Consider the following 25773-nt stretch of genomic DNA (forward strand, 5'->3'; position numbering starts at 1 on the left):
CCTGGGCCTACTGGACACTGGACCTGGATGGCTCCTCTCCTCCCCTCCCCTCCCCTCCCTTCTGGTTCCCTTCCCTCCTCTCCATTGTTCTCCATTCCTGTTGCCTCTTAGATGTTCTTTTGTGTCTCTGTGTGACTATTCTACTTTTAAATGTTCCTTGATTACATTCAACATGCCTGAATAACCTGGCGTACTCTTTCTCAAGCTGAAAGTCAGCTAATTAATAAATATAATTACATCCAGTGAGGAACTCCATAGCAGAGCCTACATCAATGTTGAATTGACTAACCAGGAAGCAAGAATCATGGAACTGGAAGAGGTATCTTAAGAACCTTGGCCACCACCAATAGAAAATATTTAAATTCTATTCTTTGTTCTATATTAGCAATGAATAATGTAGCAAGCTAGTCTGACTATGCACACAAATAAAAAGAAATCAGTAGATTGATTATGAAAATAGTCACAGGATTTGTGCCAGTGAACTCAATAAACAATAATGTCTGTAAAAAGACACATATTTTGCATTTCCAATTACAGTGTGCAGCGTTAATTCACTAGTTGTGTTATACAGAGAAGAGGTCCATTTATTTCCTTGAAATAATGAAGCATTGCAGAGTAGAATTCAAATTCCATTTCCTTCTCCTAAATGTGAGTTCTTCTATGTGAATGATAGAACCATTAAAAATGCCATTATTAATTTTATTAAAGTTAAAGTTATTTATTGGCATTGTTACAGAGATATCAATATTTCATTAATATTGCCAACTTAGGAAAGGCACTCTCGACCTACCTCATTGTCTCTAAATAAGCCTGGGAATGACTGAATGAAGAACAGGACATCTCTGCTTCTCCTCCTTCTGCTCCCTCTGTCACCCAGTTGTGTCCCTATAATGCATGGATTTGGACTTTTGACAGAGACTGAGAATTCTTGTAAACCTACTTGGTATCTTCTAAGTGCTTTTTCAGTGTGTGAATATTTGATCTTCCTTGTCTTCAATTTCTGATACCTTGGTTTCAACTTCTGCTCTACTGTCTAGGCTTTCAGTTGGGGTGTTTGGGTCTTTTTTTTTGCACGTGACCTCCTCATTTACAAGACTTGGGGTGATTTGGTTTATTTGCTTTTATCTCTGCATTGAGTTTTCCTATCTTATTCTAGGTTGACATCTTTAACTCATTCAGTTGCTTATATTCTCTCAATAATTTGATTTTCGGTTTGTCCAAATTCTCCTGGAATTTTTATGGTTATTTTTGTAAATGTTACAATTCTTTCCTTTATTTCATTAGCCATTAATACAGCTTTATTCAGCTTGTGTTAGGGCTTTTTCTCTCTCTCTGCTCTCAGATACGTACTTCATGTGGCATTTCTGTTTTGAAGGAGCCTTTTCTACTTAGGAGTTTCATGATCATTTGCTGGGTTTAACTCATCCATGTTCAGGATTTGTGCAGTGTTTGGTCTCCTGAATATTCTTGCTCTTGAAACTTTGTTAAGATGGGATGATGGCTCGGTGTGTTAATTTTGTTTTTAGAGACAATGTGTGAGATTCTGAGTGAGGAAACTTGATTTTAATGACCATTGCTAGTGGTAAATACAGTCTAGAATTTACATTGTCGAATGGTGATGATTTACCACAATAGCTCTAGTGGTTTCAGATGAATATAGGGTGCAAGGTGTATTCTGTATTCTCTATGAAGCTCGCCCTCAATCGGAAGAATAAGGCAGAAGTGGGGAGAGAGGCAGATGGGGAAACCCTCTTGGTATTTGGTTTCAGACACTAACAATGACTAAGGGAGGGGAAAAGTGACAGAAGGAAGAAGAAAAAAATGTAAAAAAAATTGAAACTAAAAACAAAAGACAGAAGCAAAAATCTGAAAAACAAAAGAGCCAACGCTATGCAGATATCCCAGCTATGAGCTTAAGTGCCAGGGAAGATTGGGAGGTAAAGGAAAATGAGTAGGAGAACGAGGAGAGAAAGAAGAGCTCCACTGTTTCCTGTGAACATGGGGGTGGTGGAAGGGGAGGAGGCCGTGATTCACAAGAAAAACTGAAATACAAGTAGGCAATAACTTGACAAGATGAGTTTGGAGAAAATGCATGGGGATAAAATGAGAGAGCATTATATTCCAATTAAAAGCAAAGTGACTTTTATCTGATTTACAGTAGATAATAAACCTCACAGCCAAACAAATACAGCAATCAAAACACTTAGACTCATTGAGGAACAAAGACAAACAGATTCGTACCAAGCACATATGATTTTTAAAATTTTTTCTTGTATATGTACATATATGGATATATATTATATATGGATATGAATACTTACATGCAGATTTCTCTGCAGCTGGTAGTAAAGGTTATTTCAGGTTGAGTGTGAAGGCTTTGCTTTCTCTAGAAGGCCTTATCTGGGAGAAGGGCCTTCTGGGTTAGAGCTGAATGCTTATGGCTGATGATTCTCCTGTTTGGTACCCTCACCCCCCACTGGGAACCCCACAGCTGCCCAGCTGCCAGGGTCTGCTATACATGCACCAAATTTGGAGTGGGCCACCTATGCCCCACAGTGTGTCACACAACCTTCAGCAACGTCTCTGTCTCTGTCTCTAGTCCAAGTTTGAAGCCAGCAGGGGCAGAAAAATTCCTTGCAACACTTTTCCCCAGTTAACTAGCAAAAACTCCGAAGTGGAGCTGTGGCTCAAGGGGTAGAACAGCAGCCTTGAGTGTGAAAGCTCAGAGAAAGCATCCAGGCCTCCAGTTAAAACCCATAACTTGTACCAAAAAGTAAAATCAAATAGCCTATTATCCTTTGTAAGATCAGGTTCTGATAAGATTTTTTTGATGATTATTTCAATTGTTGATCTCATTAATTTTCTTTTAGATGTGATTTTTTCTCATCCACAGTTAAGATTTGTAGAATATTTATATCCTTGGTGTCAAATGAGACCTATATGAATATTCTAGGTCACTGCAATAACTGGAAAATTCATGGACATTTTGATGCAAGCTCACAGTAGTAGTATGGCATTCAGAGTTATAAACCCTGCATAAAAAAGATGATAGACTTTGGATTTTTCATTGTAGATCCCTTTTTTGAGTTCAGTTTTGTGTACATAATTAGCTTTCTCTCGTGTGCAGCCGGCACAAGTTAAATGGCCAACTTACTCTGTAAGGAACCGTTTAGTATTCCCACAGGCTGATACAGGGGAAAGCAAGCTGCAGTCATATTCCATGTAGACTCGCTCTGGAGATAGGACTGAACAAGTAAACTTCCGGATGTCTTTGAAAAGTTGACTTAAAAATTAAACTTTTTGAAAACTTGAGAGGATATCCTTTGAGATTTTTTGTCTTCCTATTGCTCTTTGTCTTGGAATAATCTCCTTTTCATCTGGTCAGCCCTGGGATTTGAATTCTTGGCTTTGTCCTGCCTGGTGCTTACCACTGAGTTATACCTCCAACTCTTGTTTAGGCTTAATCTCTAAAAACATCACACAGACAAGGTGGTTACCAAAACATTTTTGACTGTTACTGCAATCGACATTAGATGCTAGCATTTGCTTTGCTTTTCACAGTGAAGCTGACAACACCGAAGCTCTTGGGTGTGGGTGATGTAGATTTAATATGTAAATGACAGCAGTTAGGCACAGTGAAGAATGAAATTAACCATGCTGCTCTAAAGATGGCAGCTGATTCGTTCTTACCACAAAGCTTCTGAAATATGGAATTTCAAAGGACATACAAAAATATCACTAAAACTAATCTTGAACTATGAAACCATAGTGGCCTATGCTGTTGGGGCCTAACAATAGCTAATATTATTTATCATCCTCCGGAGTAGCTAAAAGAACAGACATGGGCCATGCTGCTGGTGCAATTTCTACTCAATATTACTCTTTTTTTAATTTACTGATTAAATATAATCCAGCATGTCTGGGACAAAGAATAGTTCTAATTGTTCAACATATATCAGCTTGTTTGATTTTAATAATCCTAAGAAGTAGGCCATTTATTATTCCAGTTTTTCAGCTCTGGAATCAAAGGTACAGGAAGCCAAGCAATTTGATGAAGGTCACATAAGTATAAAGGGGGGGTGTTGTAGTTGGGAGCTGTGATATACTCTTCATTTGATCATTATCTTCATCTCTATACAGAGTACATACATAACGGCATAAGCACATTCACCCACCCCCACAGCCACATGCTCCAAACTTGTCTATAGATGTATTTAAACAGCCCCGAACTGAAAACAAAATGTATAGTTTGTATTTTAAACCTGAACTGAGCGTGTACACTTTCCTCTCATCACTATTCCCTAAAAGAATCAATACAGCAATAATACAGCTTTGAAAGTTCAAAAATAAATGAATAAACATGAAGCCAATTAATTGATGAAAAGACCAACTGATTTAATGAGCGTAAAAATAACACTTAAAATCCATGAAGCTGGCTGCCAATGGCCATTAATCCGAGCTACTCAGGATGCTGAGATCTGAGGGTGCCGGTTCAGAGCCAGCCTAAACAGACTCTTAGCTCCAATTAATGAACAAAAGCCTGGAGGTGGAGCTGTGGCTCAAATGGTAGAGGGCCAGCCTTGAGCAGAAAAGCAGAATACCATAGGGCCCTGGGTTCAAGAGACATGATAGATTTTAGATAGATAGGTAGGTAGATAGATTAGATAATAAATAATACAAATGAATTTTCAACTATTTACATAGCATTTGCGTTATGTAAGGAAGCTAGACTTGGTTTAAAGTAAGGATTTCTATCTTTTATTTATTCGAAAGAATTTCAGGATAGACAGATTTGGATATGTGAAAGCCCCTCTCCCTCCATGGATTCTGAAAGACCTCTTACTCTGCTTTATCACCTATTTAGAGCAAAATCCATTAGGATCATTCATACTCTCAGGTGCTTAACAAGAAAGATTTTTTTTATCAGCTCTATAAGTAAAAATGAAATATTTTCCATATTTTCTCACAATTTTTGGACAACAAATTAAGTGTTCTTTCAGACTAAGAAGGCCACAAAAATGGACTGGTATATTTTCCTGCTCACACTCTCTGTCAATATCTGATCACTTGGCAGATGGAAATGAAGAACCCAGTGACTATTTGCTTTTTGGTACTGAAAAATCTGGACATAATGAAAGTTAAATTTCAAAGAGGATATTTTGCTTTGAACTAAAAATATAGGGTCCACATATATGTCGTTTTAGTTTTTATGAGATAGGTAAACACCAAATTTTCATTCTGTGTTATAGAGTCTTCGGGAGACTTGTCAAAATGAGAACTTCATTCTAGACATATCCCAAACTCTGTGTGCTAACATGTGTATAAACATGTATAGTCTTACTTCATTGAAGGTATTTCTATATTCAATATTAAATAATATAACTGAGCTCTGGTGGCTCATGGCTATATTCCTGGCAACTCAAGAGGTTAAGATGTAAGGGTCATTGTTTGAAGCTAGCATGGGCAGGAAAGTCTACAAGACTCTTGCCTCCAGTTAAGGAGCAAAAAGCAGTAGAGGTGTGGCTCAAGTTGGTCATACACTAATAGTGAATGAAAAAGCTCAAGGCATGGCACCCAGGTCTTGAATTTGAGTCACAGGACTGGGACCAAAAATTAATTAATATGTATTTATAAATAGTATAAAAACTAACTCAGCTGGGTATCAGTGGCTCACACCTGTAATCCCAGCCACTCAGGGAGCTGAGATCTGAGGGTCACAGTTCAAAGCCAGTTCTGGCAATAAAGTCTGTGAGACTCTTCTCTCCAGTGAACTACTCAGCAAAACCTGTGAGTGGTGCTGTGGCTTAAGTGGTAGAAGACTAGCCTTGAGCACAAAGAGGTTCAGGAACAGTGCCCAGGCCCTGGATTCAAGCCCCAAGACCAGCACAAAAGAAACAACAACACAAGAAGTAATTCTGGTCTTTTTCTTCTTTTAGAGACCTAGTATTATCAAAATAAATGTTGTTTAAACATTAAAAAGTCTACATGACATGAAAATTATTTTGTTTAGGCAAATAAAAAGATTACTATAGTCAAATAAAATAAAATAAAGGACACTATTTTTTCTCCTTTGAAGAAGAAATACTGAAAATGTCTAGGGAAGTTTGAGCATGAGACTCTGAGGCATTTCTGTATGAGCTATCCGTTTCAAGCAACTGTAAAACTTGATTCAATCTCTCTTAAAGTGCTTGTTTCTTTGAAAAGGTAATTTGCTGTTAAAATGGAGACATGATCCTTGTTTTTACAGTTAGAATGCTCAGACCCTCCAGGCTTTTAGGGAAAATAGCTGCAAAATACAGAGTTTAACCCGGGTCATGTTTCCATTGAGTTTTCACATTGATGTGCTTGCTTTTATTGATCTGGAGTTTATGAAATAAGTCCCATCACTTAGAGTTGCACACAAGTGATGTATGCCCGTAGTCTTTAAATCGTGAGAGAGTTCTGTGTGAAATGGCTAGTCTAGGGTCTGTTAGTACTATGTCAAATAATTGTCCCTTTTCCAATTTTTCATGTCTTCTACATTCCGAAGAAGATGAGTGTTTTCAAATATATTCCCGTGTGCTGAGCTACCTGATTAAACAGTAAAATGCCTTACAAAGATATTACAGACAATGGTATCAGGTGGCCTCCATGTGGGCTCCACTGGGAAGGGAGAGCCGGCCACTCCTCCCCACAAGGCTGGGTTGGTCCATTGACTCCGTCCTGTGCTTTGACTTCGCCTCTTGTTTTCCAAGGATGGATTTCCTGTGTGCAGTTTGGTACCAAATCCCAGATCTCTCCACTGTCAGACACAACCAAAGAAACAAGCCAACCAAAATTCCAACTTCAAGAAGGGATGAATACAAGGTTGTCAGAAATTTCCTCTCATGACTGTCCCATTTCCTATTTCTCTGGAACAGAAATGGATAAAGTGTGTTTATTTTGGAAATTATGAAATGAGCTAATTATAGTTGACATTTCCCAAGACAAGACAATCATCCTGTAAGAGAGGTCTAACTCCCCCTACCAACACCAATTTCCTAGATGATAGAATTTGTTAATGAACCATTTCAGGCACGATACTTCATTTTTATTATATACAAGCTTTCCTTTTGACAATTTGCCCAAACAATAAATAGGAACTATTGATTCCAATAAATGAATTTCTGAGTTAATATAAAGTTCCATTTTACATTAGAGGTTCAACCTTGTGACAAAGGATTTAGGTCTTGTTCATCTAACTCCTGTGACTTTCTCTCAGTTTGGTAATGTGACTCTAGAAAGTCTATGAAGGAATAAACCAAGAAATAGAGAGAGAGTACTTGCATCAAAGTTCTATTTCATTATTTCTTTTTATTCCTTTTTTCTTTTTGTCAGTCATGGGGCTTGAATTTTGGTCTTGGGCGCTGTCCCTCAGCTCTTCAGCTCAAGGCTAGTGCACTACCACTTGAGCCACAGCATCACTTCTGGTTTTCTGAGTGGTTTATTGGAGATAAGGGTGTCACAGACTTTCCTGCCCAGGCTGGCATTGAACCTTGATCCTCAGATCTCAGTCTCCTGAGTAGCTAGGTTCACAGGCATGAGCCACCAGCACCAGGCCTATTTCATTATTTCTTATTCTCATTTTTTTCTTTGTAATGTCAGTTTGACTTATAGCTGACTTAAGATTTGAGGCTCTGAATGTGTGGGAACTATTTCTTTCCTCTATGTTTTAATAAAATTTAAACTGAATTTTAAATGACAGAGTTCTTTATTAGAAGAATATTCTGGTATTCTTTCTTGAATTTTTGCATAAGCTTTACTTCATATATATCTATACATAAATATATAGATTTATTACAGAGGTGTGCATATGTATGTATAAAAATTGGGAATTACTGAGGTTTCATCATATCAGGAAATGCAGAATGAAAGTAATGAGAAATTTGATGCCAATAGTAATAAAATTGGTTGGTGGTCATTAGTATTGTGTATTTCTGTCTTATGCTATTACAATGATATGCAACATATTATTTTATTATTTGTTCTAATTTGACTGAATTAGTTAATTTCTCTCTGTCTCTCTCTCTCTGTCTCTGTCTCTCTGTCTGTCTGTCTCTTTCTCTCTCTCTCTCTCTCTCTCTCTCTCTCTCTCTCTGGCAGTTCTGAAGAGTGAATTGACAGTCTTCTGAATTCATTCCATGATTGGACTGCTTCTATAAACTTGAGAGCTACTGTTTCTTGATGTTTCTCATGTGAGGATATCTACAAAGCTTTAATTTTGGTCAAAGTCATAGACTAATTGGATTTTCCATACTCTTTCTAAAGGAGCTAACAGGTATAGTTTCTCTGACCCAGAATAACGATGAGCTATTTCTGGAAGATTTTCCTCATCTCCAGGTGCAAATATCAAAGGAGATGTTAGAAATCAGGCATTAAAATTAACAATTAAAATGTAAAAAGCTGAAACCAGCTCTTCTCCCATCACACCTACGTTTATAAGTTATAAGGATAACTCTATTCTTACAAGAATATTTCTATTATAAGAATAATTCTATTTTTATAACTCGTGTGCTTATTAATTGCTTCCATTCTTACCACCTAAGTAGAGCTGTGGTTTAAGTGGTAGAGCACTAGCCTTGAACACAAAAGCTCAGGGACAGCACCAAGGCCCTTAGTTCAAGGCCCAGGACACCCCCCCCCCACACACACACACTGAGCTTCTCCTCTGAACAGTAGCAACACGTGGAGATGGAGTTGGAGGGCACCCTAACTAGTGGGGATCTCTGGAACCCCTCGTGCCAGTGTTCAGATGGGCTTGCATCATGTCTCCAGGTTTTAGAATAGTCAACAGGACCCATCTCAACTGCCCACAACCCATATCTAAGGACTAGGAATTTCCAGGGATGACATTGAGCATGTGCATTCTCTCAGCCTGGAAAAAAATGAAGGGTGCAGATAGGAGCCCTGTTTTGAGCCTTTTTGCATGAGAAACAGGAAATACCCATCTTTCTTTTTCCTCTTTCTCCCTAACTTAACTTGCTCTCCTCAAATAAATCCTTTCTAGGACTTCTATCTTGTGAGAAGTCATGCTTTTCATGAGTGGATCCTAAGGACCTATGATCGTGTGTGTGTGTGTGTGTGTGTGTGTGTGTGTGTGTGTGTGTGTGTGTGTGTGTGTGTATGTGTGTGTGCCAGTACTCAGACATAAATTCAGGGTCCAGGTCTGTCTCTTAGCTGTTTCACTTAAGGATGGCCCTCTACCACTTGGGCTATGCTTCCACTTCTGACTTTTTGGTGGTTAATTGGAGATAAGAGTTTCACAGAATTTCCTGCTGCCTGGGCTGGCCTTGAACCGCGATCATTAAATCTCAGCCTCTTGAGTAACTAGGATGACTGGCCACAGTGCCCAGCAAGTACCTCTGGTTTTTGAGGAGACTGGATCTACGTCTTGTACCCTTTAGTAGCCCTCTGAACAACGATCTTGATTCTTTGGGTTGGTAAGAGTATTGAAAGCTGTGGAATAAATTAGGATTTACAAAATACTTAACACCATTTTTAGTGTTTTATTATTTTTCAATTCTCCTACAGTAGCAGTAATTTAAGTGTATGATTTCAATGACATAAAATACAAATTAGCTTTACTTTATCTATGACAAATAAACCTAGAATGCAAAATACTACTATAGACCAGTGCATTCATCATTAAAATTTCCTTAAAAAGAAAGTAAACACTTTGCCTGCAAGTCTTGACTCTGGGGTACTACAAGGTTGCAGACATTTTACAGCACAGCTATCAGCTAAAGCAAAGACACCTGGATTCACAAATGCGAGTCCCAGATAACTTACTCTCTAGCATCATTCCCTAATGCACTATGCATTATCATGACAATTTTATTCAATATTGAAAGATATTTGTCAGTAAAGATCTTGATTGAACGAAGCTTTTCATTGTGGTCATAAAATGTAAATCAACTAGTGATGTCAAAGAAAAAAATACAAATAATCATGTCTTTTCTCCTCTTGTCAGTGGTTGGTGAAGCACGATGTGCTGAACACTGTGTTTTCCCATTGATGCTGAAGTCTCTGCGTCCCATAGGATGGAATTCAGGGTGACAGCTTTCAGAGGTGCTCATTATGGGGATGGAGCTCTTGGGGGAATTCCTGAACTTTACCAGGGAGATCTTTTATTCCTGTTATTGAGCTCACAGTAACAAAATGGCAGTGTGCCAGGAATGCATCCCTTCCTCCAGCCACATGGGAGCACGCGTTTGCATTCCATCACTGCAAACTTCCACACCTAGGGATGGAAAACGTGGCAGATTATTCACCCAAACCAAGCGATTGCTTCGCGCGTACTCACACCTGTCATCCTAGCTACTCGGGAGACTGAGGTCTGAGGATGCTGGCATGAAACCAGTCTAGAAGACAAATGTAAGAGATTCTTATTCCCCAACAGACCAGAAAAATACCAGACTTGGAAGGGTGGCTCAAGTGGTAGAGTGCCAGCCTTGAGTGACAAAGCAAAGGGCAATGTGAGGACCAGAGTTCAAGTCTCAGGACTGGCGCGCACGTGTGTGCACACACACACACACACACACACACACACACACACACGATAGTTATCAAGAGGTACCTGAGTGAGTTTCATGAGGTGCTAGAGCTAGCTCCCACACCTTCACCACAAGGCTGTTGGTTTTGGGACAGTGGAGTTCTCCCTGCAGTGCAGACGTGAGTCTCTCTCCCAGGAAGCAATGTTCTAGTTCTTTGAGATGTAAATGAAAGTATAGAATTTTTATTATTGCTTTTTTTAAACTAATCATTCTAACTTACTGTTTTCCTGCCTAATAGACAGAGAATAATTTTCTTTTCTGCCCTCTTGACTCAAATGTAAGCTTTGTGCCTTTCTTTTGGCCACACCTTCCTCTGCTCTGTGGCTAGAGCATCTCACCCTGGGTCAGCTTTGATCTTTTCCACAGTGTCCTCATCTTTCACTCCCACAAACTTTCCCCCGCCATTCCCTCCCTACCCCTGAACCCCAGGATTTCCAGTTTCCTGTTAGGTTCTGCTAGTTGGATGTCCTCAGGCAAAGCAAAGAGCATATGTTATTGCAGGAGGTCCGAACAGGTAAAGCTATAGCTGGTGGGCTCTTTTGAAAGAAAAAAAAAACTGCAAAGAACAGGCTCTTTCTTTGTGTGATGGTACCCTGGCCTGAGGTCAGAACAATCATGAGCTGCTGTGATTTGTGGCCTTCCTGGTACCTGGGCCTTTGAAAATCCTCAGCCTCTTAGTTAGCCTCCAACCAAGGATAGATTCAGAACCAGAGCAAAGGCCCTGCGTCCTCTCCTCATACCTGTCATGATCATCCTACCCCTGTCTTCCTTGTTTCCTGCCCCTACCAGGCAGAATATCGTCCTTCAGCCTTTCACTCATGTGTCCTCATTCACCTCCGTTCGTTGGTTTAATCTGACTCTTTCATTCTCCCACAAGCTTGGATGTCAACATTAGCTCCAATTATCTTGACACGCATTCTCTCCCTGTGTTCCAGTTCATGTCAATAACAATAGCTTTAGACCAAATGTTCTTTATAAACATCTTTACCAATATTTTCTCTCTGTTTATAATTCTTTCTTTTTCTACCTCTTCCCCAAACGCCTGCCAGAGGGAATAGGATTTACGTTTTTCTGTTCCTAGGAGCTGTGTAACTCTGACAGCCAGCATTGCTTTCCATCATCATGTTGAAAGGAGTCAGAAACAAGGAGCGAAATTCTCAAGGCAGAAGGGAAGGGGTTGCCTTGTGTCCCAGGAGAGGAGGAAGCGGGACCTGGAGGAAGTTTGCTGTTTCACTGCTCATATCTTTGTCCTTTAGCTCTGTTCCCCAGTCTGCTTCCTGTACAAAGGCGGCGTCTTGATCCTTGTCTTTGCACTCTTTCCATAGGAAGCCCCTTCGCACAATGTCTGGCGTCGCTTGTTGTAAACGCTGAGCATCTACCCCTGGTCATCCATCACCTCTCCTCTCTGGATTCACTGTTCCTGAGAAAGAGCCTGAGGACTGTGGTTCCTTTCTTTTGGCAACAAAAGAAACGAGAAGGGAATCTGAGGAGTTAGGTCCATGCAACCCTCTGATAATGCCCTCCCCCCTTCAAATCCTGCAAACTCTTGATAGATCTAACAAAGAGAAATTTGGTGGAAAGATCAGCAAGATCAGAAGGCTAGTGACAGATGTCATCTGAGTTCTGACCATAGCTCTGTAGTTTTGTAAGTTGGAAAACACTCACGAGTTTCATTTGGCACATCAAAAATGTACCCAGTAAACTGCAGTCTCCAACTGGAAGCTTCTGTGATTTCTCCTGCTATCCATGATGGAAGTTGAGAGGAAAGAGATGACTTGAAGAGCTTGCTTTTCAGTTTCAGTTAGCGCTTGGAAGACATATCTAGGGCTAGGGTGATCTTTCCAGCCCAAGAAACATTTCTCAAGTAATAGCTTCAGGACAAAGATCAAAGGGATCCAGATGCGCTGCCAGCTAAACCAGACTCTGAGACCCCAGAGGAGCGCTTGCTGGAAAGCCTCCGGTTAAGATCTCAGAATGATTTAAAATTACTTTCTGAAGTGCCTCTTCAGCTCAACAAAAGAAACCCCTAAGAGTCATCTCAGCCTCTGCCCCAGTGGCCATCTTGGCTAGAAGCCGTTGCCTCTAAATTCTGAGAAGCACTGCTCTGCCTTGACCTTCTGCCAGGCCGCAGGAGGAAAGGCTAATCCTGGGGGGATCGGCAAATGGCCACACTAACTCAGGGCATGGATTATAGATCAGTAAGAAAGGCATCGGCGATTTTTATCAGCTTTGACTGGAAGGGGCAGAGAGTCTGTGTGAAGGGAAATCATTGGATCTCTATGTATTGGGAAAGAACGCAGTTTAAACATTATATAATTGGGAGCAAAGGTAATTTTTATGGAAATACAAATATGCATCAGTGAAGCAAACAAATAAGGAAAATAGGAAAGCCACAAATAACCCAAGCCCAGGACTCAGCCCTAGTCCGAAAGCTGACAGCTCAGATCACACAGTTTTTGTGAGAGGGGAGGATGGGGGTGGGAGGTCTGCTGCTGTCTGCTTGCCCTCCTCTGCCTCTACTTACATCAGAACGATGGCATGGGTGACACCGGCCACATGCGTAACGGAGCCATCGCCCCCTCTGCACATTTGTTACACAGCAGCTCTAGCCCGGCGTTCACATCTCTTCTCTTCTGCTTTCTGATGTCCTATGTAATCATGAAGGAGTTAGAATTCTGTAGAACCGATGGATCCTATTTGAAGTCCTCACCCTCACCTACACGAAGGAAAAGAACCAGAACGTGAATAATGGCAGACTGTTTTTGTGACACAAATATCTCTTCAGATCTAACAATAGGTTGATTGTGGTCACAGGCAGGGGCAGGAGTTCTGCCTGTACGGAGGGGCGGCAGAATGGCGGCCACACAGGTGCAGCAAAATGCAGCTTTTGGCTGAGCTAAACCAATGCTAAACATGGAAATGTCTTTCTCCTACTGTTAGTATGCATAAGAATTGCACATGTGTATATATACATATATTGAATATATATGAGTACATAATCTATGTAGAAATAATTCATATATTATGCTATGTATATTTATTTAAGTGTATCATATAATGTATATTTAATACACGTGTGTGTGCATATGCATGCGGCTTATTTATAGAGGAGGACTTAGAATAAAGAGAGTGTCATAATTCCCACATGGTTGGATTAAATGCGATAATGCGGTAATGAGGATCTAATGTTTACCACCTGCTGTCAGAGCTGTGGGCGAGCGTTTTCCATGCCACGTCTCTGTGGAGCAGGGATCTCAAGCCCTTGATGTGCTTCACTCAGCGTTTTCTCCCCTGTCTCACATTTGGAGGTTTATTTTTGAGCCCAGATTGACTCTTTCTGCCATGCACAGTGGTCAGCACTTTGAGTATTTCTCTATTAAAATAAATAAACCAAAAATAAAACGCCACCACCAACAACCACAATCCTTACCCAGCACTTCTGGCTAACACTGAGGCCCACATTGAGGCCCTCTCCAAATGCAAACGCAGCCGTGGATTCTTCACGCTGCAATTCTTTGATATTGGGAGCTTTGCTAGAGGAAAAACAGATAGCAAGACAGTGAAGGCACACATGGGTAATCTGAAGGAAACCCAGCATGTCTTTATTGCATGCTTGCCTCCCTTCTGTAAGTGAGACAGTTGAAGAGAAAACGTTTACATGTGAGGAATGCCCAGCTCTGCCCTTCCTCCCACTGCCTAGATGTTCTAGAACACTTAAGATTGGTTCTCTTTGACTTGGCAATAGGCATGCAAACGCATGTTATCGAGGCTGGAAAGGTGTTTTAAAATGCACGAATCAATCCTATTTCCCTACTTCCAAAAGAAATCCCTAACTGTTGTATTTTCACTGCAGATATTTGTTTCCTACTTGTATTTCATTCCCACATGGACATCTTGCTTCTGCTCTTTTATATTGAATGGTAAGACTTTATTATTTGGGAAATCTATATCAACATGGATCTGAAAACTTGCTGAGGGAACTAGCTTCATATTAAAAAAAGCCTCGTTTTTATCCAACACACCCAGAGTGTGGGTGTGCTTGTCCTTTAAGCCTGTGTGAACGTTCATGTATTAAAATGTTAATTGTAAACATGTATGTATTAGTGTTCAAAGTAAACTTTTGTATATTATAGTTTTAAATGTAAATGTTCATGTATTTCAGTGCCAGTCTTTCATTCTCGCAACTACATAAGCAATTCTGTGTCATTTCTTTTTTTAACTTTGAAAACAAATAAAAAGTTGGTGCCAGTGGTTCATGTCTGTAATCCTAGCTATTCAAGAGACTGAGATCACAGTTCAAAGCTAGGCCAGGCAGAAAAGTTCATGGGACTATAGGATCATCCCCAACCTGAGCAGCAAAAATGGCACTAGAGTGAGTGATGCTAGGAATACCCATAACGTGAACTACTGCTTAGCGTGTGCTCACTATCATGTATAGCTCTGTAAATTAAGAGCACAGTCTGCCATTATAACAAATGCGATGCTTTTGTGTAAAATCTCTCTGTAGGATTATGGATAAAATTTATATGTAAGAGACTCTAGTGCTTTCTGCAGCTGTAGCTTTGACATATGAATCAATCTTTAGTCCATGTACAGCAAAAACTGGGAAGACTCAACACATAGATGCATATACCCAGCACGTGTGCTCATGCACGCATGCACAGATGCACACATGCACACACGCATGTGGGTACACACACACTCACCTGATAAATACTTGAAACTCCAGTTTTTGTATGTATAGACTAAACTGACTTGTTTATGCCTTGGAGAATGCACAACGTAGTTATCTCATGAATTAACCTTTGACACTTGTTCATATCAAAAATGTTTGCAATTCACACTGGAATTATTTTCAAATCATCTTATGCTTTTTCTTGAATACTTCATCAAGCCCAGTGCCAGGAAGGCCAACAATCTGGTGATTATATTTTCTATTTATTGAAAAATGAAACATGATCATTTCTAAGGTCTGAGCAGATAATCCATCATCAATCTACTTCACTGGTGCAGAATGGCACACAATAGAGTTGATTTCATTACCTCATCTATTTTGTTAACATATCCTGAAATTAATAATGGGTAATATTTTTTATAATGCTGTGGCATGCTAAGATTTATTATTTCTTCATTTGTGTGGTTAATTTAATGTATTGCATAATATATTATGCATGTATAAGCTAATCAGTAATGTTTACATTCCTTAGCAATCTAGCCCTTTCAAAATGAAATCCATCATTTATGTTAAGTAAAGATTACAATAAAACATTCACAACAAAATTCTTATTCAACGTAGTTGGATGACTACTAGAAATTAGAAAAAAATAAAATATGATGGTAGGGTTCTTTTAAAATTTTTTTCCTGGTACTGGTCCTGGAGCCTAAACTCAGGGCCTGAATACTGGCCCTGAGCTTTTTCACACAAGACTGGTATTCTATCTCTTGGGCCACAGGTCCACTTCCAGCTTTTTGCTGATTGATGGGAGATAAGAATCTCACAGCCTTTCCTGCCTGGCTGACTTTGAACCTTAATCTCCAGATATCAGCCTTACTATTAGCGAGCCACTGGTGTCCGGCTAGGTTCTTTTAATATTTTTTTAAAAAGAAAATAGACCAAATGAAAATTAAATAATCTAGCTACAACTGCTGATGTGTGCTAGAACTTGAGAGCTTCACCTGATCTGTGAATAAGGCTGGTCTGTGAGCATGGATGGAGTCTGACATCTTCTAGTTAGTCCTTGGGTCTTCCACAGTCTGATATAAAGCTGTGTTGCAGCTCCGCACAGCACACTCAACTTACCAATTAAAATGGGATCTCAATGACATTTTTCCTGGACGGGCTTCAAACCCTGATCATCTATGCAAGCCAAGTAGCTGGGATTACAGGCGTGAGGCATCGTGTGGGGGGGGCATGCCAGAAATTTTAATATCATAAATGACTTTGATTCTTTGTGTTTGAATCTGTTGTCAGATTTATAGCATAGCAGCACACATATTTTAGGTAGATTCAACCTATCCTTCAACCTATCATCCACAATGTTCACTCTGTAGCAAAATAATCATAACCAATATGCACTGGAAACTTCAGCGTTAACTCACAGGAGTATTTACTGAGTATGGGTAAATTAATTTGATTCACTTTTATTAACAATAGTTCTATATTAACAAATGCTCTTTCTTCTTGTAAAATATTAGTGGCTTGTATCTAGTTTTTTCTTGTGGTTCCATGTTTCTTTCTGATTATATGCTTATTCCAAAAAAATTCCTGCATATAATCTTGTCCTATACACTGTAGAGATTTTAATACACAGACCAGGAGATTGCAAACAAAAGAACACTGACCTCCATGTGACCAGACATCAAGAGAGAAAGTTAACTCCACAAACATCTCTTATTAAATAATTTACAACCTAAGGAAGGAGGTAAGGTTGTACAATTTAGAAAAGGCCTTTTTAAGGTATGTGTTTAATTTATGAGGCCCACCTGAAACTATCACAAAATCCAGGGGAGCCCGGCCTGTCTTACTTTTCTAAGCATTCTCAGAGAGAAAATTCCAGATATGCTATCAGTGGGAGTTCTCCGGTTACCCCACATATTCTTAGTCTTGTTGCTAATTTTAGATTTCCAGAATAATACCAGACACTTCTGTAGAATGTAGCCTCTGCGTAACATAACTTCAAACAAGATAATGATCCAACTAGCTCTTTCTATCATTTGGCAAATGACACAGAGCTGTTGAACAAAGGCCTCCTATTCCACTAAATAAGTAGTGGAATGTCTATCTTCTCTGTTAAAACTTATGTAAGGTAAAACATAGTGCTAAAAATAATTATTTCCACTGGCTTCATCAGGGCTAGGAGAGAATAAAACTTAGAAAGCTGTTTGCAACTGGTAGTGTTCTTGTAATTCTTATTTTCTGCTCATTGTCTTATGGTAGACACTTGTCAGGAAATTAGTGGAGGCAAACTTCAAGTCATTGGCTATGTTTTTTGCTGTTCATGTAATGTCCATGATATTTAAATGAATTCAGCTTCATTCGTTGCCTTGGCTATATAGATCACTAGTAAATTTTATTTTCAAATGGAAAATATTTCCTAATAGTTCAATTCTATTTTAGTTTTGTGTCTACTCATGTAAGAAAAATTTGTGGAACTCATGTGGGATGTTACAGCTATTTTATGACTCTTTGGTTAATCAATTTGGTTGTTATAAAATTAAGTAATTATTTCTTCTTTTAATTAAACGCTGGGTTACTTTGCTGAATTTATATGCCATATTTATAATGCAACAGTGATAAATTGGCCTTTTTGATAGTAGAAATAAAATATGCTATTTTGCAATTCTTAACAACTAAGAGGCAATAATATATTTAGTCCACTCACGGTTTTAAATATGTGAAATTAATATTTAAAGAATGCAAGTCATTAAAGATGCAATGTGTAGCCTGAAAACTTTCAGTTCATAAAGTTGTTGTATCATCTTATGAAAGTGACATTTCCAGTCAGGCACCAAGGACTTGTGACTGTAATCCTCACTACCCAAGAGGCTGGATGATAATTGTTCAAGGCCTGTCTTGGCACAAAAGTTCACATGAGTACTTCAGGAAAAAGCCAGTCTAGAGGTGTGACTCATGGAGCAGAGAGCCCGCAGAATAAGAAGTGGAGCAAGTATAAAGCTCAGGAAATTAGGGTGAGTGGAGTTGGAAAGTAAGAGCAAATTTTCAAATGTTATAGAAAAAAAAAAACACAAGAAGAAGAAACAAAAATAAGCAAAGGGACTTCCATTGAAAACCAAAGTTCATTTCATTATATAATTCAGAGAAGTGTCCTGGCCCAGTTCATTTGCCTTTATTGACTTCCTTAGAGATGACACCCAGCATTCCTGCCTATAGCACCGAGCTTTGGTGGTTTGTAGCCAGGTTTCAGGGCTTTTTTGGAATGACCAAATCCCCTTCACATTTGGAATAAAGATTTCAGAAGTGCACGGGGTACAGTCATTGCACACCAGTGGGAGAGGAGAGACGTTGTCCACCACCACACAATCACACAACCACAAATCATGTGTTCCAGTGCTTTCCATAAACCTGTGCATCTGAAATGGAGAGAGTGGTCCGAACCTTTTCTGTTGCAAAGAAAGATAGAGTAAGAGCAAATGCACTTCTAAGCATAGGCTGCACAAGACCTCCAGGGCATAGCTGTTTTTCCTTTGAACAGTTCTGGTATTTCTTTAACAACTTTATTTTTTTTTTCTTTTTGCAGTTTTATGCTAATTTTCTCATTGCCAGGGTCTTAGGGCTCAGGGTGTGACCAGTCCCTATGTAGAGTTAATAGTTTGGGATCTTGATTTGCACATAACAGAAACAAAAGACAGGTGTGAGCAACAAGGAGGGAGAGCAGAATACTTAATTTTATTCACTTCAGTGGGTCTCAGCCTGGAGATAGTCTAGACTGGACTTTGAGATACATTCATTGCTTTATAATTATGTATACAATATTACTACTTTCATTCCTGATTATACCGAGCATAGTACATCAAAAGACAAAAGAATTAGTCCCCAGGGGCTCACACCTGTCATCCTAGCTACTTAAGAGGCTGAGATCTGAGGATATTGGTTCAAAGCCAGCCCAGGCAGGAAAGTCCATGAGACTCTGATCTCCAATATACCAGCAGAAAACCGGAAGTGGTGCTGTGGCTTGAGTGGTACTGCACTAGCCATGAGCTGAAGAGCTCAGGGACAGTGCCCAGGCCCAGAGTTCAAGCCCCAAGACCTACAAAAAAAAAAAAAGACAAAGGACACATGCTTCCTCTCCTATGTACACAATACAGCATCCCACATAATCATACATGGAGGAATATGTTTGTACAGATGATTTAGCTGACTATATCATTCCTCAGATCTCAGCATCCTAAACAGCTAGAATTACAGGCAGGAGTCACCAGCGCCTGGCACTATCTTCTACATCTTAACAAATGAACAGCAGTCTAAAAGCACAATTTAATTCTGCTGATGCCTTTCAATGAAAAGGAATTGGTGTTAGGAAAAAAAAAAAACAAACCAATTATTGAGTGTTATTCTAGCTGATCCTCAATCCATTTTCCACGTTTCCCCTGTTATGAGAAGAAGTCCTGAGATCCTTGAGCAAAAGAAAAAAAAAGATCACGAGGGAAAAGGAGTGACACTCGCCGCGGAGTCAGGGAGAGCTTCAGGAGGCATCTTTGTCCCCACACAGAGTCAATGAGGTCACTGTTGGCAAGGTCTCAGCCATTGATTTACTGTCCATGCAAGCAAGGAAACGATTACAAATCCAGGTTTCAATGTTAAGGTCATCTGAGCAAGAGTAACTTCCGACAGTTTTCTTTACGCTTTCCAAGTCTCTGCAGATTGCTGCCTGCAGATAAATCAAATGGAGGGATTTGCATAGCAGCCTTCTGCAGTGATTTTCAGAGAGCGCAGGGTGTCCAGGGGCAGGCTTTGAGGTGGGGCCTGGCAGGAACTGGGATGTCGAAGGCTTCTACCCGCTCATGGCAGCCATCATCCGAGACACACAACGGATTTACTCTTCAATTTCAACCTGGTCTGAAAGAAGCCCTTTTCTTATCTTTAAAAAAAATACAACTTCTGGATTTTGAATGTATTTTTTTTTTCATGACAGGCTGTCTTCGGCCAGTAAACACATTGTGGATGAGGGCCTCTGTGTTTTTCTCCTCGGCTTTTACAAATCCACCGAAATTCTGCATGGGTTGGTTGGTGGAGACTCAATTTCACAGCAGTAGGAAAAAGTTCAGATTCACACAAGGATCTTGGACAGGATTGTATACTCCGTGTAGTGAATCTGCCTTCACCACGTGTGTCATTTCCATCTTCACAAGCTTCGTAGAAATGCATCGGCTGGAAGGAGCCAAAATAATCTCACCAACGATGGATTGCCAAGAATATTCTTCTGGCTGAGCTGTGCTTTCACCAAAAGTCCAACCACCCTTCAAAAGCGATAGCGTCTCTGATTCCTTAAGAAAAATAACTCAAGTCAGGCTAGGCAATAGTGGCTTCCACCCTTGATCCTGGCTACTCAAAGGGCTGAGATCTGAGGATCCAGGTTCAAAGCCAGCCCTGGAAGGAGTCCGTGACGCTCTTATCTCCAATTAATACTAGGAAAAAAACAGAAAGGAAAGGAAGGGATAGTTGTGATGTTAGTGAATGAATGCCAGTTATGTGTTAAAAGATAGCCCCCAGACCCTGCGATCAAGCACCAGAACTTGCACCAAAAAAACAAAACAAAACAAAAAAAGCAAGGTGTTTTGGTAAGTAATAACAGTGGCCTTGAATTTCACATTCTGAGTAGTGAGATAAACGCATCCTGGATCGCCACATCCAGGTAGCACACTCAGGACATGAGCAGAGGAGGCGGGACGAAGCTGGGATCATCGGAGGGGCTCAGGCTGGTTTGATTGTTCTCCTTGGGGCTTCAGGCCCACACATGATTAGGATGGGTCTCTCCCTTCACTGACTGGTCCATGTGATGATTTTCCATGTTGACAACTTGATGCCCGAATATGCTGATGCTGGCCACCCTTGTGTAGCTCAAGACTTACTAGCTCCATCCTAAACGCCTAAGTTTACATTCTCTGATTAATTTTCCTTTCTCCTTCACAGAATGTATGATAATGTGATTTTCTTTTTTTTTAATCTGTCAAGCCTTCACATTCTACCAGGATCGATTGAGATGAAAATCAAACAGCATTGGAATTTCAGGATTATCTGTTTGTTTACATATTTTTAGCTAATACACACATTCAAGAAAAGACCTAGTTGAGCTCACTCTTCTAATCTAAGCTTTACAGAAGCTGAGATCTGAGGATCCCAGCTCATAAGACTTAAGAATTAGCCAGCAAAAAGCTGGAAATTGAGGTGTGGCACAAATGGTACAAAACCAGCCTTGATTTCAGAGAAAGTAGGAGGGCTTGAGTTCAGTCTCCAGCATTGGCATGCCCACCCCCGCCCCTTTAAAAAAAACAGATGAGAAAAATATAGAATAAGAGAATAGAATAGTAGAACAAGAATGAGAACAAAGGCACTGTGTCTATATGCATGAAGTTATCTTGGTGATTTATTGGAAAATTTCTTCCCACACCGTATTCTGGCAAAGGTGAATGATATGATAGATGATGAAGAAATGTCTGACAGTGCATTGCTCTAATTACTGAAGGGAAAATGTCCTTTTAAAACTAGATGGCCAGTGAGGAGGTAGGCCTACAATGCCAATTGTTCCCTCGTGAATTCTAACTTTAGCTATCGTAAGGAAACTTATATTTACGACCTAGGACCACAATGATAGAGATGAAAGGAGGAGGGAGGTCTCAGCTGGAAAGCAGACTTAACAAGGTGAGCAGAAGCAGTTCTGTGAGAGAAAAAAACCTAAGCAAACACCAAGAAAATACTGGAGCTCATTCACAGCTCGGTTCTCAGCAGGTGCTTCACAATTAGGGACTATGACCAGAGGAAGAAGGTGATCACACCTCTGCCTCAACAATAGAAACTTAGTTCAAAGCTCCACCTTGCTCATCCTCACTGAGGGATGGAGTTCTTTTCTCTAGAACCAAACATAGCACAAGCTGTTCTGATCACAACTGCTGAACACAGAGTGCCACAACCCCATGATGTGTGTGTGAACCTGCCCCAAGGCAACACACTGAACACTGGGAATGATGGAAGGTGGAGGGGATGAGGACAGACAGAGCCTTTGAGGTTCATCTTACCAAATCATGGTAAAAGAAGGCAGGAAAAGAAACACGAGTATGAAACTCCTTCCTACCTTTAATGGCCATCTCAAAATGAAGACAATACAGCTGCCCCCCTCCCCCCCCCCCCCCCCCCCGCAGTGGCTCACACCTGTAATCCCAGCCACTCAGGAGGCTGGGGTTGCAGGATCACAGTTCAAAGTCATCCTGGGTGGAAAAGTCTGAGCGAATTCAAATAACCAGTAAAAATCTGGAAGTGAAGGTGTGGCTCTGGTAGAGATCCAGCCTGAGTCAAAAGTTATGTCCAGCCTGAGACCCTGAGTTCAAAGCCAGAATGGGCACAGGGTTTGTTTAAAGTCAATAACAGGGAAGTGAATCAGGCAGTGTCAGGTGCCAGGCACCGGACGGAGTGTGGTGTCATGGTGAAATGTATGAGACAGAATAGGTTGAAGTCCCTTGTACAACTAGCAGTGAATGAACAGGCTTACAAATAATACCGGAAAGACTTAATTACATCTCCACATTGGCGATACACTGTTGCAAAGAATAATTAGAAGGAAGTACCCTAAGCATATTAATGCTTGACACAGCTTTAGTTATCATCTTCATCATCATCATTATCATCGTCATCATCATGAACCATCCTCATTATCATCATTACTGTATGCTGGTCCTGGTGCTGGTCCTTGGGCTCTCTTACTTGGTTTCTCCAATAAGCTCAAGGCTCAAGGCTGTACTCACGGACTTTCCTGCCCAGGCTGGCTTCAGACCCTGATCCTCAGATCTCAGCCTTCTGAGTAACTAGGATTACAGTTGTGAGCCACTAGTTCTCTGCAGTTTTCTGTCTTAGCCTAGTCTTAAATTATAATTTGATGCCTGTCTCCCAATGCATGTGTATAGTAGTAATAATGAAACCACAAAAATGTGAAAATAAATACAATCACCATATTTTCATTATCGCTACAGTTTGCTTGTATTTACATATGCATGTTGTATGTACATAAACATGTGTAATATGGATTTATATTTACATGCATATATACACATATTCCTTTCTTCTTTCTTCCTCTCTCCCTCCTTGCTGCCTTCCTTCCTTCTCCCTTCTTTCCTTCCTTCCTTCTCCCTCCCTTCTCCCTTCCTTTCTTCTTTCTTTCCTTCCTTCCTTTTTTCTTTCTTTCTTTTTCTGTCTCTCTTTCTTTCTCTTTCTCTCTCTCTCTCCTCTCTCTCTTTCTTTATTTCCCTCTCTTTCTCTTCCTTTCTCTCTCCCTCCCCTCCTCCCTCCCCCTCTCTGTCTCCCTCCCTCCCTTCCTGGTAGGAGGGCTGTACAGGCCTTCCTTGCCCTCCTCGCTGTGCAGCACTGCACTTGGCCCCAGGTCCCCTGCTTTCTGGTGAGAGCACACTAGCCCCTCACCCGGGTGTCACCGGTGTCACCAGTGCAGGCCCTGAGATGCGCAGCAGCTCCGTGGTCCCTGGGGGTGGAGGGGTGGGGTAGAATATTTTCCACACATTAACACGTTCAGGAGCCATCTGTAGTGAGTGGATCCTATTGACAATACTTGTGCAGGACGCAAGGGTATGGGGGAGAATAGATGGAGTGGTAAGAAATCAGTGTGCATCTCCCCAGAGAGAGCCCTGGATCAGGTGGCAGAAAGGCCCTTCGGAAGGTGAGGCCAGGTCACTCCGGTGAGTGGAAAGTGTGGGAACGCACATGCACAGCCCTTTCTCCCCAAACCTCAGCTGAGCACCTGCGTCTTCGGCACAGAAAAGGCCAAAGCAGAAACTTTGTCAGGGGAAAAAATAAATCCAGGATGGACTCCGCTTCCCTCACCTGAGTGGCCACCTGATTGCAGGTTTCTGCCTGAGAAGTTTCCTGGCTGGGGTGCACAGGGTGCACAAGGGCTGCAAATGGGGGTACACACAGTGTGAGGAGAGGTATGCCTGTCCACACCAACAGCTGACCACACCAATAAGCAAAACAGCCATCCTCGGCTCCTCGGAGGGGTGTGAGCTGTTTCTGATGAAACCTCAGACTCCCTGACCCAGAGGGGTGGCCATGGGGCAGGCCAACCCCACAGGAGGTGAGCTTTTCCCGTCCCAGGAAGGCCGCAAAGCTGGCCAAAGCCCAGAGCTCACCGTAACATATGCTCGTGGCCAAACCTTTGTTTCTATTACGGCTGGAACACAGAGGAGTTCTGGTGATACAGCTGTCACTGAACACCGCATGTCTCCCAAGGCCCTGAGTCCAGCCTGGACACCAGCACACGGGTGAGAATTCATGATGTTGTACAGCACGCGCCAGGTCTGGTGAGAGGCTCAGGCCCGTGTCACAGAGCAGAGAGGCCGGTGTGGCTTCGGAGTGCCACAGAGACGATCTTTACATGTGACGCTTCCAGGACAGCTCCCAGGGTACTGTGACCAGCACATGAACACCTTCCAAGGGGCCCTCACCTGCCCTGTCTGCTTCTGCCTTCCTCCAGCCGCCCGTGAAAGGACAGGAACCTTCTAGAACATACTCCACCACAGCCAATCAGAGACCTTCCTTTGCGTCTGTTTTTATTCTAGCCAGTGCTTTAAAAGGTGAAAAAGGTTAATGGTGGTGAATTTTGCCTGTTTCCCTCCTGTAACTCTGCCAGATTTTGTTATCGGCTCTGCCGATTCTATGGATCACATTTATCTTGAGGATCAACAGTAGATCCTCTTGAAAACTTGGCACTCTTGTGAGCAAGGCCTGATTCTCTGTGGAATGGCAGTGTTTGGCTCTGTATACCTGACCATCACAGAACATTTCTTGTAACTAGCATTTCTAGGTCACAGCTTCTTTCCTAAATGTTTATTTACATTATTATTGCATCTATTGTTCATCTTTCCTATTGGCACTTGGCTGTGTGATCTCACGTTTGAAATGATTGATGGAAGCCTGGTATGTTACTGCACACCTACAGTCCCAGCCGCTGGGTGGCTGAGACAAGATCTCTTGAGCTCTGTGAGCTCCTGGACAGCTGGGGAAACCCCTGCTTCCTGAATGTCTGGGATTAAAGGCATGAGCCACCATGTTTGACCACGGAAAGTGCGTTTTGTCTTTTTATTCAATAATACAATGTGTTCCTTGTTGTATTTACAGTGTGTTTCTTAGTGTGGCATGCCTCAGATCTTCCTGTACACTTGAATTTCATCTGAAGTAGTTTTCTTTCACTAGGAAGAATATTCTTTATGATGTCTCAGCGTTAGAGAACTGATTATCTCTTTGTTCTTTAATTATACATATACGTATAATTTGGGACTTAAAAGTAAGGAAGGAATGTTCACAGAGATGTCAGGATGTTTGTGTTCAGTATAGAATAAACATTGCATTAAAAAAATTTCATAGACTCTAGGAAACTGTCAAGATTGGACAGAGCAGGATATTTCTAATTTGTTCAAGGGATTTTAATGCCAAGTTGATACATTGGCCCATAAATATTTATGA

This window comes from Dipodomys spectabilis, unplaced genomic scaffold, assembly GCF_019054845.1.
Source record: "Dipodomys spectabilis isolate Male_0828 unplaced genomic scaffold, ASM1905484v1 ptg000457l, whole genome shotgun sequence".
NCBI classification, from domain to species: Eukaryota; Metazoa; Chordata; class Mammalia; order Rodentia; family Heteromyidae; genus Dipodomys; species Dipodomys spectabilis.